Below are 19,559 nucleotides of genomic sequence, written 5' to 3'. Positions count from 1 at the left end.
AAGTATAAGAGATTACATGATCAGACAATAAGATATCTGGGTTTTTTTTCTAAATTAAAGGGAATAGTCGAACTTTGTTCAAACTCCACAGTTCTTTATCTGGATACAGATGGTATTCTCCATTGCAGACAACCCAAAATTGTCCCTGATTTTTGCACTGATGAAATGAGCGAGTCCATCAAGGTTGACCATCACCCCCATGTTGCTGTTAGGGTATACAGTATTTTCCTGGTTCTGTTCATCTCACTCAGCATCAGTTCATGAAAATCCCTCCAGGCTTCCCTGAATTCCCATCCCTCCTGATTTCTAATAGAACAATAGTGTCCCATGACATACATACATATATCACAGTTTGTTAAGCCATTCCCCAATTGAAGGACATTTACTTGATTTCCAATTCTTTGCCACCACAAACAGGGCCACTATGAATATTTTTGTACAAGTGACATTTTTACCCTTTTCCATCATCTCTTCAGGGTATAGACCCAACAGTGGTATTGCTGGATCAAAGGGTATGCACATTTTTGTTGCCCTTTGGGTGTAGTTCCAAATTTCTCTCCAGAAAGGTTGGATGAGTTCACAGCTCCACCAACAATATAATAGTGTCCCAGGTTTCCAACAACCCTTCCAACAATGACTGTTATCCTTTCTGGTCAAATTGGCCAGTCTGAGAGGTATGAGGTGGTACCTCAGAGAAGCTTTAATTTGCATTTCTCTAATAAGTGATGATTTAGAGCAGTTTTACATATGACTATTGATTACTCTGATCTCATCTGTAAATTGCCTTTGCATATCCTTTGACCATTTGTCACCTGGGGAATGGCTTTTTTTTAAAATATGACTCAGTTCTCTGTATATTTTAGAAATGAGTCCTTTATCAGAAACATTAGTTGTAAAGATTGTTTCCCAGTTTACTACATTTCTTTTGATCTTGGTTACAGTGGTTTTGTCTGTGCAAAAGCTTTTTAATTTAATGTAATTGAAATCATCTAGTTTTTTTTTTGGTGATGTTCTCCCTCTCTTCCTTAGTCATAAACTGCTTCCATAGATCTGACAGGCAAAACTAGTTCTTGATCTTCTAATTTGCTTATAGTATTGTTTTTATGTCTAAATCCTATATCCATTTAGAGCTTATCTTAGTATAGGGTATGAGATGTTGGTGTAATCTAAGTTTCTTCCATACTAATTTCCAATTTTCCCAGTAGTTTTTATCAAAGAGAGAGTTTTCATCCCAATAGCTGGACTCTTCAGATTTGTCAAACAGCAGATTACTATAATTGTTTCCTGCTGTTGCACCTAAGTCTATTCCACCGGTCCACCATTCTGTTTCTTAGCCAATACCAGACAGTTTTGATGACTGATGTTTTATAATATAATTTGAGATTGGGTAGGGCTAAACCCCCCTTCTTTTTTTTCATTAACTCCCTGGAAATTCTTGACTTTTTTATTTCTCCATATGAATTTACTTACAACTTTTTCTAACTAATTAAAGTAATTTTTTGGAATTTTGATTGGTAGGGCACTAAACAGGTAGTTTAGTTTTGGTAGAATTGTCATTTTTATTATATTAGCTCTACCTATCCATAAGCACTTGATATTTGCCCAGTTTTAAATCTGATTTAATTTGTATGAGAAGTGTTTTAAAATTGTTTTCAAAAAGTTTCTGAGTCTGCCTTAGCAAATTAGACTCCCAGGTATTTTATATTGTCCAAAGTTACTTTGAATGGGGATTTCTCTTTCTAGCTCTTCCTGTTGTATCTCGCTAGACTAGACACACACACACACACACACACACACACACACACACACACACATATATACATACATACATATAAAAGTTGAGGATTTATGAGGGTTTATTTTATATCTTGCAACTTTGCTAAAATTGCTAATTGTTTCCAGTAGTTTTTTGGATGATTTCTTAGGATTCTCTAGGTAGATCATCATGTCATCTGCAAAGAGTGAGAGTTTTGTCTCTTCCTTACCAATTCTAATTCCTTCAATTTCTTTTTCTTTTCTAATTGCTGAAGGTAACATTTCTAATACAATGTTGAATAGTAGTGGTGATAATGGGCACCCTTGTTTCACCCCTGATCTTATTGGGAATGCCTCTAGCCTCTCCCCATTGAATATAATGCTTGTTGATGGTTTCAGATAGATACTACTAATTATTCTAAGGAAGAGTCCATTTATTCCTACACTCTCTCTAGTGTTTTTAATAGGAATGGGTGCTGTCTTTTGTCAAAAGCTTTTTCAGCATCTGGTGATATGATCATATAATTTCTGATAGGTTTGTTATTGATATAATTAATTATGCTGACAGTTTTCCTAATATTGAACCAACCCTGCATTCCTGGGATAAATCCTACTTGATCATAATGTATTATCCCAGTCTTAACATGTTGTAATCGTTTTGCTAAGATTTAATTTAAGATTTTTTGCATAATTTTCTTTCTCTGTTTTAACTCCTGGTTTAGGTATCAGCACCATATTGGTTTCATAGAAAGTTAGGCAGAGTTCCATCTTCCCCTATTTTTCAAAAGAGTTTATATAGAATTGGAACCAATTGTTCCTTAAATGTTTGGTAGAATTCACTTGTAAATCCATCAGGCCCTGGAGATTTTTTCTTAGGGAGTTCAGTGATGGCTTGTTGAATTTCTTTTTCTAAGATAGCGTTGTTTAGGTATTTAATCTCTTCATTTAACCTGGGCAACTTATATTTTTGTAAATATTCATCCATTTCACCTAGATTGTCAAATTTATTGGCATAGAGTTGGGCAAAATAATTTCAAATTATTACTTCAATTTCCTCCTCATTGGTGGTGAGTTCACCTTTTTTCATTTATAATACTAGCAATTTAGTTTTTCTTCTTTCTTTTTTTAATCAAATTAACCAGAGGTTTATCAATTTTATTGTTTTTTTTTCATAAAACCAACTTTTGGTTTTATTTATTAATTCAATAGTTTTTTTGCTTTTGCTTTTATTAATTTCTCCTTTAAGTTTCAGAATTTCTAATTTGGTATTTAATTAGGGATTTTTAATTTGTTATTTCTCTAATTTTTATTTGCCTATATCCCCTGACAGCTGCTTTGAGTGAATCCCATGGGTTTTGGTATGTTGTTTCATAATTCTCATTATCTAGGATGAAATGATTAATTTTTTTCTGTAATTTGTTTTTTGATCCACTCATTCTTTAAAATGAGGTTATTTAGTTTCCAATTGGTTCTGGGCCTATATCTCCTTGGCCCAATATTGCATATGACTTTTATTGCATTGTGATCTGAGAAAGATGTATTCATTATTTCTGCCTTTCTGCTTTTGATCATTAGGTTTTTATGTCCTAGTTCATGTATAAGTGATTTGGAGATAAACTTAAGGAAATGTGGATAGGGAGAATAAAGGTGAGCAACTTACAACTTGCAACTTAGCACAACCAATATCTGGAGTCGAAATGGGTCCTAAGGTTTCTTCTTAATAATAAAATTAGTAAAAGAATTAGCTGCTGCAAATAAAATCCTAAGCTATAAGAAACGAGACACAGAATAAACCAAATATTTTTCCATTGCAAAGGAAACATTGACCAGACTGTTAAGAAATAGAAATGGACTTTAAGAAGATTATACAAAATACAACTGAATGGTTTCCCAGACTTGGTCCATGTACACTCAGTTTCCATATATGCTTAATGATGCCTTTAGGCACCAGGTAATGTCATTAACATTCAAGACATAGATATTATCTAATTTACCTATCTCCATTTTATGAATAAGAAAACTGATGCCCCCCCCCCCCATGGATTAAGTGACTTGCTTGAAGTCATACAAGTAATAAGTAGCAGAGATGGGGATTTGAACCCAGATCCTCTAACTCTAAAATTTTTTGTTCTTTCCTCTATAACCTGTTCTACTTTATTAATTAATTTATTTATTTTGCAAGGCAATGGGGTTAAATGACTTGCCCAGGGTACAGCTAGGTAATTATTAAATGTCTGAGGCCAAATTTGAACTCAGGTCCCCCTGACTCCAGGGCCAGTACTCTATCCACTGGACCATCTAGCTGTTCCATGTTCTATTTCAGAGAAAAGAAACCTAGGATAATAATAACAGTGTATTTGGTGTCAAGTTTAATGCTGATTTAGTCACTAATTTTCCATATGAAGTTGAGCAAATCACTTAACATTTCTTAGCCTCTATTCAATACAATTAAATATTTAGTAAATATTTACTATGTGTGAGGCACTAAGAATTAAAAAATAGCCCCCAAACTCAAAGTCTATATTCAACTAAAATCATTTAATAATAATAATAATAATAATAAAGTCAACATTTCTATAGTGCTTCAAGGTTTACAAAGTATTTTATAAGTTAACTCATTTGATCCTCACAATAACTCTGAGAGTTAAGTGCTATTATTATAAATATTTTACAGATGAGGAAATTGAGGTAGAGGTGGCAACTTGTCTATGGTCACCTAGTTAGTTGACGTCTGAAGTAGGATTCTTATTCAAGTCCATGGTCCCATGTTTTGGACACATTACTATTCAGCTGCCTATAACATAGAACATATCCGCAAGTATATAAAAACCAAACATATACAAAGATTCTCTAATTCCAAGAGGGAAAGAAGGCTAATAAGTGGGGAGGGAGAGCAGGGATCAAGATAAGCCTCCTTTAGAAGATGGGGCTCCAGTTTTCCCATCTGTAAAATGAGAATAACAATACTTAAACTAACTGGATCAAAAAAAGTACTTTGTAAATTATATAATACTATAAACATATGAACTGCAGTTATTGCTACCCAAATAAACTTCCAACCATAAATCTGATATCTGGGCAAAATGCTCTCTGAGCCTTCCAAATTCAACTCATCTTGCAGAATTCTAATATGGTTCTAGATAAAGAAACATCTTATATACATAAAGCGTTCTTCCTAAAATCATAAATAGTGTGATAAATCCAACAAATCCTTGGTGAGAAAGAAACAAGGAAAATAAACTCATAACATGATACTTTCTGTGATAAAATTATTGAAACTAAAATTTTATATATATACATGTATATGATCTGACTGCATACATATACTTTAACTCATGGGACAATTTTATTTATAATGCTATTTGGAATTCTTAGCAAACTGCATTTCTTGAAGGCAGGGACTTTTTATTATCTTTTCTTTATTATCTTTGTCATGATATTCTTAGATAAATAAAGTAGAGCTTTAAAGTACAGTGAAGTTAAAATCAAATCCATCAACAAATACATCTACTTCAATTTTCCTGCATTCCTATACTTATATTTATCTATGAAGGGAACGTCAGTGCATCCCCACTTTAAAAAAACTAAAAATAATAAAACCCCAAACTATAAACAGATAGATTAATGGGCACTTTAACTAGATTCTGAACTTTATAATAGGATTTAGAGTCAAGTTCTCCAAGTCCATATAGAAGAGACATCATTCAATCAATAAAATTTTTATTTAGGTTCACTTTGCAGGAACTATTTTTGTGAATATTGTGGTATTATTGTAGAAGTTGCCTGAAGGGCAATTTTCAGAAGAAGAAATCAAAGTTATCAATAGTCACATGAAAAATGTTCTAACTCAGTATTGATTAAAGAAATGCAAATTAGATGAACTCTGAAATACCATCTCATATCTCTCAGATTGGCTAACATAAAAAAGGAAAATGATAAATGCTGTAGAAAATGTAGAAAAATTGGAACACCAATGATTGTTGGTGGAGTTGTGAACTTGTCCAACAATTCTGAAGAACAATTTGGAACTATGGCCAAAGGGCTACAAATCTCTACAGATCCTTGGACCCAGCAATACCATTACTAGGTTTGTATCCAAAAGAGATTTTAAAAAATGGAAAATGACCTATTTGTACAAAATTATTTATAGCAACTCTTTTTTGTGATGGCAAAAAATTAGAAATGAAGGGGAAATCAATTGGGGAATGTCTGAATAGGGTGTGATATGATTGTGATGGAATACTAGGATGGTTTCAGAAAAACCTGGGAAAATTTATATAAACTCATGGAAAGTGAAGCGAGCAGAATCAGAAAAACATTGTACACAGTAACAGCAATACTATAAGGTTGAACAATTGTAAAAGACTTAGCTGCTCTGATTCAAGACAATTCCAAAAACCAATCATAAAAAATGACTACTTAAAAAACTCTGAATACAGTTTGAAGTATACTTTTAAATTCTGCTTTTAATGTTTTATTTTGTTTCCTTTCACAACATAGCTAATATGTAAAAGTATTTTACATGACTTCACATAAATAAATTGATATCAATTTTCTTGCCTTCTCAAAGACAGTAGAAGCCCAGAAGGGAGGGAGAGAAACTGGAATTCAAAAACTTTAAAAAACTATTGTTAAAAATTTTACATATGATCAGAAAATATTTAATAATTTAAATAAAATAATTTTAAAAGTAAGTAGCCAATGGTATGCTTTGAATTGTATCTAGATTGCTCAATAAAATTGCCTGTTATTTTATCAAGTATGAAGAGCTCTTAACTCATTGCTACACTGTTATCCTCAGAGGCCAAGAGTTAGTCCCAAAGCAAAGAAGAAATAATTTAGACCAATGATTTAGACCAACTTTTAAGCTGCCTATCTATTTTGCATACATTATCCCATTTGACCTTCACAATAACCCTATGAAACTGGAAAGGCAGCTATTTGAAACTGTTTTATTATAGATGAGGATGTCAAGGCTTAAGGAGGTCTTCCCATGGTTAGTTTCATGTTAGATCTCCTCTCAGTCTAAGACCATCACTATTTTCATTGGGACAGTATCAAAAGCAAGTTTTGTTATTTGATTCCCAAAATACAAACAAACACAACTGCAATAGTGTATGTGCTTGGCACAATCTGTGGCATATAGTAGGTGCTTAATAAATATTTATTGATTAATTAGTATTAAGATTAGAACTGTAGACTGTAATCAAGTGGCCTGGGTTCAAATTCTGTCTCAATTATTGTCTCTATAACTGTGACCAAATCATTTCGTCTCTCAAATCCTCAGTATTTGGGGGTTTTTTTCAATCTCTAAAACTGGAGATATTTGAACTACCTAGATCCCCACTGTTGTGGGGAAAATGCTATGAGTTGTCATCAAAAGTATTATTTCTCAACTTTCCCCACTTTGGATTCTTTTGTTTTGAAAAATATAAATATAATCCTAGATTAACTGATAAATAGTTTTATTGCCAGAACTGAAGTTCATGTTTTATACAGAGGTTGGTATTATTCTAAATGAATAAAGAACAGTTTTGGTTTGTCTTTAGAACTTGTTGAATCTTGAGACTTTTCATTTTTGTTCTTTCAATTTATTAAATGCAAAAATATTCCTATTGGGTTTTAAAACTGAGCACATCCAAGAAATCCAGACAATCAATAGGTAAAACAGTAGATTGTACCATTTTTCACTGAACTTGCTATTTAGATGCCTCATCATAACATAATAATAATAACCCTGGATTTCTATAGGGTCTGGATGAATGAGATACTCATTCTCCCTCTCTACGACATTGCAGCAAAACTTATATTCTTCTATTTTTTTGAAAAAAGGATAAGGTTTCTGTCTATCTTAGAGTTTGTGAATCCTATGGGTATTCAGCAACACATATCTGAAAAGTCATTATACCAACAATGGTTTTCTTATGTGATTTCGTTTTTGTTTTTGTTTTTTTTTCAACTTACTAAATGCAAAAATTATTCCTCAGGGTTTCAAAAATGGAACACATCCAAGAATTCTAGCCAATAAATAAATAAAACAGCAGATTGTACTATAATCCACTGAAGTTACTACTTAGATATTTCATCATAATATAGAAATAACCCTGGGTTCATGGAAGATATAACAGTAGAGTATATCTGACAGGCCTTACCTAAGTGGAAGTACTTTGAATATAGAAGCCAGAAAAGACTCATTACAAATTGTAGCAATCTAACTAAATATGGAGGAACTCACCAACTAGAAGTTGGGCCACAAAATGATTGCATGTTTTGCCAAAGATAGTTCATCATGGAGGGAGGGGTTGTCCTTTACAATGAAATCAGGTACCTAAAGCATGGCCATTCTACCACAAATGGGACTATTTTATTTGTTGAAGTACAAAACCCTTGCTTTGATATTAAAAATTACATTAACGTTCCTATGTGAAGCATTATTCTTGGTAAGCATTGTGGTATTGCCTAAGGCTGTGTCTATTATCGCCTTAAAAGAAGGATTTTTCTCTCTGTGGAAGATGGTACACTATTCCAGACACTGAGAAAGCCTGCTGAAGATGTGTCTAATAAGGCTGGCAGCATTTCATTAAATATTTATCACTGACCAGATTTACTGCTGCTTTTCCCCCCAAATACATTCTAATAATAGTATCTCTTCCTGATGTCATCTAAAAGGACAGCTGTGGAAAGCATGACCACTTTATATATCAGAACACAGTCAATTTGATAAAAGGAGAATTTTCAAACTCTAAAGTGGCCTTTAAAGTTGATCAATCAATTCTCAATATGAAGTTGAATTCCTATGTCCAATATTATTCTAGCTGAGGGGGTTCCAAAATAAGTAAAAGACATAGGCCTTGACCATATAGAACTTACAATCTGGACTGTACTTATGATAACTTAAGAAAAAATAGCATTGTCCTATGAAGGATTTTTTTAACCTTGGGCTCATGAAGTCTAAAATTTTGATAACTGTATTTCAATGTAATTGCTTTCCCTTGTAATTCTGGGAATTATGTTTTATGTACTGAGAGCCCTGGCTCTTGGTGAAGGTAATGGGTTCATATCTTGCTTTTGATATTTCCTTCTTATGTGACATTTTCCAAGACACAATCTCCCTATGCACCTTTTTAAGTCACCTTGCTGATCCTCCTCTACATCTAGATCTAAGCTATAAAAATGTAGATTATTATTATTATTATTATTATTATTATTATTATTATTATTATTATTATTCCTAGTTTCAGGGTGGGAAAAGAGTAATTCTATTGTCACCATTTACTTGCCTTGGGCAACTCTTTAACCTCTCTATCTTAGTTTTCCTGATTATAAATTATGAGTAAATAATAACAAAATAATAATATTTTCCTCAGTAGGATACTATAAGTAAAGACAAATTGATGTTAAAGCTCAGTGAAGAAAAGGTGTTATTTAAATTCAAAGTACTATTATTAGGACTCCATGCATTTTCTCAGAGGATGGACTAAGCAACAGATGGGACCTAGAAAACTCAGATGAATTATTGTTATTTCCCTGAATTTTCCCCCCTCCCACCTCTCTTGTTTATTATTTATTAAAATTATAGCTCTAACCTACATAACAAGCACACCAGAAGGCATCTGTGCTTGGGTTGCATTTTCTAAGAGATGATTTGATGCTGGCAGTTCAGAGTTTATAATCTGGCTTCTTCTGAAAACATGGTGGGTGCTTACCAACAAGGCCATTGCTACACATGGACAGAATCACCTGCGTGATATACTTTGGGGGGCACCCAAAAGCAACATCTTTCCCCCACCAACCTGTCTCTACTCCTGAAATGCCTACCATATGCCCATCCTTGGGATGAAGGCACCAGCGACCCCATTAAAATGCAAACATTATTTAGAAATAGGAAATCTACAAAATCACCATCATCCAAGTTAACAACTTATCATAAATGAGTTTATCATTAACTAATTCCCCTAACATAAAACCAAGAGCAGATATATTTTCTTTATGGGAGAATGAGTCAGGAAAAGTTTAGAGCATATGATGATGCCTAGAAGTGGGACCTGGGTTCTGAGAAAGTAGAAGTGTTATATAAAGGTAGAAAGAAGAGGGGAGAATAGTAAAGGGAGTAATAAAGTTAAGGGAGTAAAAACAAGCAATATCTATTTCCTGGTTTTGTGCTGCTAACCAGACTTATTTCTTTAACTTCCTCAGAAAAACATTTATGTCCTAGCCAAAACAATTGCATTTTTCACTGTAAGTATGCCTTGACAGCCAATTCACTGTGCTGAAGCAGCTTTATGTTTAAAGAAAAAAAAAACTTGAAATTTAGAGGAAGGGAAATGTCAAGACACTTTTACCTGAATTGTTATTCCCTAGGCCTGAGACAGAAATGCTGCTGGCAAGGCAAATATCTGAGGAGCTCACTGTTGCTGGGCAGAATGCAAGAGAGAGCCTGGAACACGTCGTGCCTGTTTGTTGCTGCTTTTTTGTTGTTCCCAAATAAATGGATGCTAATTGAGAGAGAGTGTGGTTTCATATTTTATGACACTCTGGGTACATGCTCAGAAGTCTCATGAGAGCTGCTTTAAATTAAAGCTAATGTTAAACTCTGCTTAATTAGCATTGCTGTAGCTGATTTCACTTTTTCCTGTTAGAGAAAAGAATGTGCTATGTTACAGTTTCCCTGTTTTAAAATGCTAAAATATATGATGGAGGTGAGGAAGTGATTTCGTAGCTGAGTGACTTGCTGGCAAGAGGGAATCAGGCAGGATGGCATTTTACTAATTAAGAAGCATGCGGGACTAACCAGATGGGAGGAATGCATAGAACTCTCTCTCTCTCTCTCTCTCTCTCTCTCTCTCTCTCTCTCCAAACTCAAGACAATGGAGATAAATTCTCCAAAGGATACGATCTTAGGAACCTTTATAAACTAAAAGAGTTGCCATTTAATGGCAACCCCTAAAAAACAGAGTAAATTAATCACTCAAACTCTAAAAGTCTCAGGTTAAAGAAAGGTAAGAGCTAGAATCAGTGTAGTATAGGCTTATAGGAATGGTACCCCATTGAATCTTCTATCTGACTGTGATGCCAAAATATAGTACAGGGGCTTGGAGTCAATGATTTTCTTCAACTATTTCTGACAATGGGTTGCCATGGTCAAAGAATCCAGCATAACAAGGATAAATTTTTTCATGTTTGATGAGATTGGTACTTGGACAATTGGTCAATTAGTCAACCAATAAACATTTATTAAATGCTTACTATAAGCCAGATCCTATACTAAGTACTAGGAATGAAAAAGAAGGCAAATACACAGTCTTTGCTTTCAAGTAGCTCATATTTTTATGTGTCCAGGAGATATACAAAGAATTATGCACATTAAAGATGCATACAGTATAAATGGAAGTCAATCTCAGAGGGAAAGATTGAGAAAAAAATTTGGAAAAGTCTTCTGAAAAAGGTAGAATTGACCTGAATCTTAAAGAGAGTCAAGAGGTAGAGGTGACAAGAGAGAGCTTTCCAGGAAAAGAGAAAAAAATCAGTGAAAAAGGGATAGTCAAGGAGATGGAATCTCACGTATACAAAACAGCAAAAAAGGCCAGTGTCACTAAATCATGTAGGACTTCGAGAAGACTAAAGTATAAAAAGACTGAAAAGGTAGGAAGCAGCTAGATTGTGAATACCAAACAAAGGATTTTTATATTTGATCTTGGATATAATAGGGAGTCACTGAACTGTATCAGCTAGAAGAATTGCATGGTCAAAGTGCTTTAGGACACCCATTGTGGCAGCTTAATGGAGGATAGACTGGAAAGGGGAAGAGACTTGAGGCATGGAGAACAATCAGAAGACTTTAATAATAGTACAGGCATAAGTGATGAAGACCTTCACTAGTTTGGGTTTTTTAAGTGAAGAAAAGGGGATATATTCAAAAGATATTGTAAAGGTTATTGTATATATAAAATATAAAAAATATTGTAAGACTTGACAATAGGTTGGATATATGGAGTGAATGGAAAAGAGGCATCTATAAAGACACTAAGATTGTGAGTCTGTGTGACTGGAGACTTAGTGATTCAACTAAAATTTTAGAGAAATTTAGAAGAGAAAGAAAGGAAGGCTTGGTGGAATGGTGGGGTGATAATGAGTTCTGTTTTGAACACATTGAATGTGAGATACCAACAGGATATTCAATTTGAAACTTCCAAAAGACAGTTAAAAAAGCAAAACTGAAGCTAAGAGAAGAGTTTAGGGCTAGAAAAAATAGATTGAGGCATCATCTTCAAAGTAATAATAATTGAGATACTATAAGAAAGAGAAGAGGAACCAGAAGACAACATAGCCTTAGTGAACACAAAATTAGTGGGCATGACAATGAAAAAAAATAAGTCAAAGACTGATTAGGAAATAAAGTGAATAAATAAGCAAGAGCAATGTTCTATAAACCAAAAAAGAAGAGAATAACAGGAAGGAAAGGGTGGTCAGCAATGCCAAAGGATATATAATGAGGTCAAAGAGGAGGATTGTTAAAAGATAATTAGATTTGGAAATTCAGAGATTGTGGGTGATTTTGGAGAGAATAGTTTCAATTTATTGATGAAATGAAAGACCAAATTGCAGAAATGAATGAAGAAATGGAGGCAGTAAGTTTACAGTTTTCTCAAAGGTGAGATGGGGAGCAGAGCTGAGAAGGTCAATAAAGATTTTTTGTGTTTTTTTTAATAATAGGAAATATAAATGTTTTCAAAGAAGCAGGGAGCAGTAAGTAGATAGAGTAAATAATATGATGAAGAAGATAGATGGAATCAAGGATACATGTAGCAGGGTTTAGCTTGACTTAAAAGGGCCTACCTCTTCAAGTGAGACAGTTGAAAGAGGAGATAATGGAGTGAATATCTGAGTGATGTAAGATAAAGAGTATAGAAGTGGGTTCTCTCAGTAAATGGCCTCCATTTTTTTGTAGAGTGATGAAATGAATTCCTTAGAAGAAGGGCTAGAATGAAGAGTGTTATGAGAGTTAATCTGTGATGAATGGGAGAGAGAAGCAATCAGGTTTGTGTAAAAGGATTACTTTGCTGTGATGAGGGCTCAGTTGAGAATCTGTGACAATAAATGTGTAATGGACATAGTCAGAATAATGTCATGACTTTCCTGAGCTCCATTTAGCAGAGTATAGATAGGAGCAAAAGTAGATGGTGGGAGTAATGCAAATTTAGGGTTTAGCAAAGGTGGGGTTTGGTTGTATCAGCAAAGGGGAAAGGCGCTTAAGTGAAGAAGATAGTATACAGTGATATTATAGAAGATTGCATAATGTGAACCCTACTTCATCAAGTGATTGAAATAGGAGAGAGAAGAGACCACAGTAAGTACAAGAGTAATGGCCTGGGACAGCATATGCAATGTCATTGGGACCATAACCTGAAACCTTTCAATTTGGTAGAGATTCTCATGGCTTATGTTTACACCCTTGAGACCCAGTGCCACTTTGGAAACATTATGAAATATTGAAAGAAGATTTTGTGAAGGAAAAAATCTTTGATAATATTACCATACAATGACTGAGGCATTTTCTGGTTCTCTTAAGCTCAAGATCTCTCCCTTAATGTTGCTTGTATACTCTCTCCTATATGATTAGCACTTATAAGTATCATTCATTTAATGCAATCACCCTACCTGTTATTAATTCAGGTGCCATCATTTGCACCTCTAGCTTCACTCCTATTCAGGGGTTTCACAGATAGCCCATATAACGCAGTAAACTAATAATAGCAATAATTAATATTTACAGAGTGCTTTAAATTTTGCTTAGTACTTTAGATACACATCATTTCAATTGAATTAGACAAATTTTTGCAACATTAAAAGTGATAGATTTGGAGTCAGAGGAACTTAGTTTGAATTCTGGCTCTGCCATTTTCAACCTGTGTGTCTTCACATATGTCATTTACCTCTCAGGATCCCAGGTTTCTCATCTATAAAATAATGAGGTAGGACTAGATAATCTCTGAGGTCACTTTCAATTCTAAATGTGTGATTGTGTAATTTTGTCATCTATTACAAGACAGTCAAAATAAACCCTCTAGGGATTATTATATCCATTTTAACTCTGAAGAAACTGGTGATTAGAGAAATTATGTCACTTATTCATGATCACGCATCTAATGAGGCTGAATTGGAACACAGATCCCCCTGACTCCAAGACCATATTTCTCTCAACTAACACCAAAAAGATTGCTTCCAGATTGGCCACCAGATATCAAAAATTATTTATGTTATAACACATGACTAGACAAAGGGATAATAACATCATAGGAGTTTGTCCATGGATCAGGTCCACAAGAGGAGAAAAGAAAAACTTTACAGATAGTTTGAATAAGAAACCATGTTCACAGCCAGACGAAAGAGACTCTGAGGTTGATTGTAACTCCCCTGAATACTTCTCCCAAGCAATGTCATTGTCATCCCAGAATAAACAGATGATTATTCAGCTCTCAGATACAAGTCAAAATACACTTGGATCTCTTACTCACAAGAAGCCAACAGAAAATGGGTACAGAGCTGGGAGAACAGGTGTGTTTTCACTTGGAGGAAGCAGCGAGGGATATGAAAATGACTTAGCAGCTGGTGGAAAGAAGATTGAAGTTGTGCCAGGCAAAGGGTGGTGTTTTTTTCCCCTAATTATGCAAAAGCCTTCATTTCATTGATCACGTTGTTCTCTTCTTTCTCCTGCTACAGAATATGAAATCTCTGTAACATCATTTGGGAAGTCCAGGCAGATTAACAGGACTTTTTAGTGAAAAACTGAGCATCTCTCTTTAAAAGCTAACCTTGCCATTTTCTCAGGGTTTGTGAACCATGGGAAGCTTAATTAGGAAAAAGGGAGAAAAACTGAGATGAGATTAATGAATAATTACTCTTTAAATTTTGCTCTAGTATTATAGTAATAATCAAGTGTCAGGAACCTCAAGGTAAAACCAATATAAGGGAACAGAGAAATTGAAAGCTGTTTTATAAACATGTTGATAAGATAATTGGCATAGAAGTGTTATCCAGAAATTAAATTATTGTTGGAGGGTGGCTGTTGTGTAGGCTTATACTCTGCTCAGGTAACTTTGTACTTTTCTATTGTCTGTAAATCTAATTTTATTTGCATTAGGTTGAATTACAATTTCCCCAAAGCAACAGAGTTCAAACTTCAAAAGGAATCAAATCAAATCAGAGAAATCAAATCAAAGTGCATTTCCCCTATACATTTAGGGACTTGGTGGGGCATTAGGCCAAGGCAATTATTCCCCCATTGCCAACCTGGTGGTCCTCCTGCCTTTATGAAATCCAATCATCATAGTGTCTGTCATAACCAAATAATCTGTAAGGAAGACAATGAATGAAGTTTCTGATGCAAAAGAAAAAAAAGAGCAACTGTTTGAAAATGTTAGTGATATCACTGGCCTCTCCATCAATCTTCTCCCACTCAGCGAGGCACAAACTGCTAAGTGGTGCCCCAGTCTTCAGGAAGAGAGGTTACCTCCTGACTTTGGAGCTTCTGGTTGTGAACCAACATTACACATCTCTCGACACTGTCAGAAGCTGTATCAGCACTGGGAGCTGGGAACAGCAGCAGGAGTAAGAAGCTTCCCTGTCTCCCTGTTTGACTTTGAAAACGTCAATCATTGTATAGTCTCAGATACATTGACTTGCACACTGTTTGGTAACATTGCTATGACAATGTGTTTTAAATATATGCTTAGAAGGACAATTTAAACATGACAGCAGTGAGAGTCAAGACAGACCATATTTTCCTTGCTGAATTGAGTATGTGAGGGAATTCACACACTCTGAAAGTGTTTTATTGTCATTTTTGTAGTTTTCTATGGTGTAAGAGTTCAGTGGAGTATAAAATTGACATTGCAAGCTAAGTCATTTGCTGTTGAAATTGTCCTTGAGGTCCATGAAACCCGGCTCGAGGCATTGTTTAAAGAATAAATCTTAGGAACAAAAAACCGAGTCTATATTTTTTTGGGGGGGAGGGGGTATTATGTTTACCCTTAAACAAGAATGTTTTAGTAATGTATAAAAACATCATTTGAACAAAAATAAGAATATATAAATATATATATGTATATATACATATATATATATGTATACAATTATATATGAGAGGTTTATTTCCTAAGTGACCAAGTCACAAACTTTTCAGTTTTGTGATTTCCTCTCTACTATTTATTTCACCTTCCCTAAATGATTCTCTTTAAATCTACCCACTCCAAAGTATTCTATCTAGTTCACAAGCTATATCTGCTATATGTATGTCAGTGAATCAACAAGCATTTATTATCCCAGCTATTCCCCACCAATCAGACCATTGTATCCCCCAACCCCTTAACCAGGATTCTACTCTAGGGTCCCTCTACTCTGATAGATCAGCTTTTGTGTATTTTGCTGGAGTTCAGGCTACAAAATGGCTTTTCCCCTGTTCTAGGCATGTCTCTTTGCATATCCTTCCACTCCTTCTCCCTCTAGTTTCCATATCCCCTGATATGTAATCTTCACCCATTGGAATATGAATAACTAGAGGGAAGGGACTATCTTGCTTGATTGTATTTTAATCATTAGCACTTAGCTCTAATACTTGCTACATAATAAGCTCTAATTATAAACACTCTGTCTATATATCTATAGGCACTTATGCTATGCCAGTCCTAAAGTTATATTATTCCTTGACTGTATTATCAGGTCCTCAAAATCCCAGGGATGTCTTCCTCTTCCCTCTCACCCATTCCTTTTACTTTCATTCATTCACACACTTATTCAATGCATATTTAACAAGAACTTCCTACATATCATGCACACTACTTCATCATATAGTAAAGTAAATGCTTGTTGACTTATTGACATATCTCACTCTTCTCCATAACCCTTCATAAGATAGATAGGACAAGTATTTGTAACTCCAACTCAAAGGTGAAGAAAACAAGGTTAAGAAAAGTTGTCACTTTTTCACAATCAGATACTTGCAGGTAAAAAACTGACTCAGACCTATTCCCATTGCCTTTAAATGCAAAGTTCTTTTCATTATGCTCTGCTGCTTTCATGGAGATTGAAATCTTATAAACAAAGGTTTTCCTTCTCTATATCTTCTGATTTCTTTCTGTCTGTCCAAGTATTTCCCTAATCTCTCCTCCTCTTCTTCCCTTTCTATTCTTTCCATTTTCCCATGTCCCTCCTTTTGAGTAATGTAAGATCAGAGAACTAAAGGACCAAAGAAGAAAAGGGATAAGGAAAAAATAAGCAAATACAGCTTAAGTTCATTGTTTATAAGACCTTTATTATCATTTGTACCTTTCTTGTTTATCTCTCAAGTAGAGATTATTTATTCTGCTTCCTTATAAAGATTAAAAACTGCATCCTCTTGGGGTATCAAGGATAAGGAGAAAAGGACAAAAATAGTATGTAAGAAGTACTAGTTAGTTGCTACATACCAAAGAAAAATCACTTAGGTCTTTATGGATCATTTCCTGTGTTTATAAAAGTAGGAATTATAATGCTTGCATACTCCCTACTTATTTCATCATCTAGATAGCATATTAGATAGGGTGCTGGGCCTAAAATCAGAAAAACTTGAATTCAAATTCAGCATCAGTCATTAGCAATATAACTTTTGGTAAGTCACTTATCCTCTGTCTACCTCAAACAGAGGCACTGATAACATTGGAATGGATATTATCACTTGCTTCCCAAGATTGTGAGGATCAGATGAAATGATATACAGTGCCTGGAATGAAGGAGGCACTATAGAAATACTGATCCAACCTTTTCGTGGAGAGGTTTTGAAAATTAAAAGAAAAGGAATACTTTAACACTTTGGACTTTCAGATGATAGACTCTCTAAAATGTGTTTTTTTAAAAAAAAGTAGTGATTCTTTATGTGTACTATGTTTTTATTCATTGGTATCTTTAGGAAAGGATGATTAGAACTACAAAAATCTAAGAGATAGATTGATAGACAGACAGATAAATGTAGAAATATTGTTATTTTAAATAAAACAATGAACCAATGAGCTTATATATAGATAGTAAGCAATCTGTTCCATCAATAGAATCAGAATATTGACATTTATCCTACCAAACTCACAAAAATGTGACACTCAAATGAGGTAATAAATCTAAATTGTATTGTAAAATAATATACAAATATAAAAAAACCAAACTTAATTATTAAATTTCCAAACTCCCTATATTTATTTAATATGAATGGTTTGTTATTTTAAAAATTAATGCTTATTTTTTGGCATAGTCTTTGACCTGCATTTCTTTTCTTTTTTTTTTTAGGTTTTTGCAAGGCAAACGGGGTTAATTGGCTTGCCCAAGACCACACAACTAGGTAATTATTAAGTGTCTGAGACCAGATTTGAACCCAGGTACTCCTGACTCCAGGGCCAGTGCTTTATCCACTATGCCACCTAGCCTCCCCTGACCTGCATTTCTAAAGGAATTCATTAAGTTCTGTTCATTTTTATCACTTTCTAGTTCATGGCTTCATACCTTAACTTCTCCCTCTTACTAAGTAATGTCAAAGGAAAAGAAAGAGTTTGCTAACTACTGAATTAAAAGTTATACTCACTACTAGCATGATACTTGCAGCATTTCCCTTTAAAAAAAAAAAAGTTGTCTTAACCCAGGAGTGTGCTAAAGTCAGAACTAACTCTCAAGAGCTGATTGTTAAATTTTCAGCATGAGCATATACAGCTCAGAAATCAGAAAACAGGACTTGAATTGTTTTGTTGTCTAGAAATAAAAATGTAGAGGAAAAAATGTTAATAATGAAGATTAAACTCAAAAGGTGTCTCTCATATATTTTTAAGGAAAGCTAATTATTAAACATTGGACAGCATATTCCAAGTCTGTAGTAGAACCTTGGATTGAAAATTTCTGCTCATGAATAACCAGTCTACTGATCTGAATCACTATACTATAAAAGCCAGAATTGTAGGAGGAATATGAAATAGCACTAATATGAAAATCAGAGAATCACTACCTGTTATGATATTGGGCTTAATTTTCTTAGGCCTCATTTACAAAAACAAAAGGGTTGGACTAGATAGTTTCTCAGGGTCATTTCAACTTCAATTCTTTCAGTCTAAGAAATAAATATTTGTTGAAATGGATGACTTAATTGGTAAGTTTGCCTTCCCTTTTTTGTTGTGCATTTAGATTGTTCACTTTTACTATCCTAGAATCTCTTTGACTTGAATTTTCATTTGATTTCCAACTATTCACTTCCAAGGTGAAGCAAAAGAATCCTTAGACCATACAGAAGGCTTGTTAATCATTTTCCTTTCTGATATACATTGTGTTCCCTGTCTAGATCTCCATAGTCTATTGAAGGTTCAGTTGGACTCTCTGTCTCTGGCAGATTATACACCAGGAGTGTGCTGGGAAAGGTTTAAAAGCAAATTCAAGAGGGAGGGTAAGAGGAAATATAGCATAATACCCTTATTAGTCTAATATGTTTTATTAACATATTCTCCATGATTTTTTTTAGGTTTTTGCAAGGCAATGTGGTTAAGTGGCTTACTCAAGGCCATACAGCTAAGTAATTATTAAGGGTCTGAAGTGGATTTGAACTCAGGTACTCCTGACTCCAGGGCTGGTGTCTATCCACTGCGACACCTAGCCAGGCCCCCCATGATTTTCTTAAGTCTAGACAATCAAAAAAAACCCAACAAATCAGTTTTGTTTTTATCACTTTTATGGATTTCTGAGGTATAAATGCTTCCTTTGGAATTTTAACAATTGGTTTTGGAGGACTGGTTTGCTAA

The sequence above is a fragment of the Macrotis lagotis genome, chromosome 1 (genome assembly GCF_037893015.1).
Source record: "Macrotis lagotis isolate mMagLag1 chromosome 1, bilby.v1.9.chrom.fasta, whole genome shotgun sequence".
NCBI lineage: Eukaryota > Metazoa > Chordata > Mammalia > Peramelemorphia > Peramelidae > Macrotis > Macrotis lagotis.
This window is presented reverse-complemented; position numbering follows the sequence as displayed.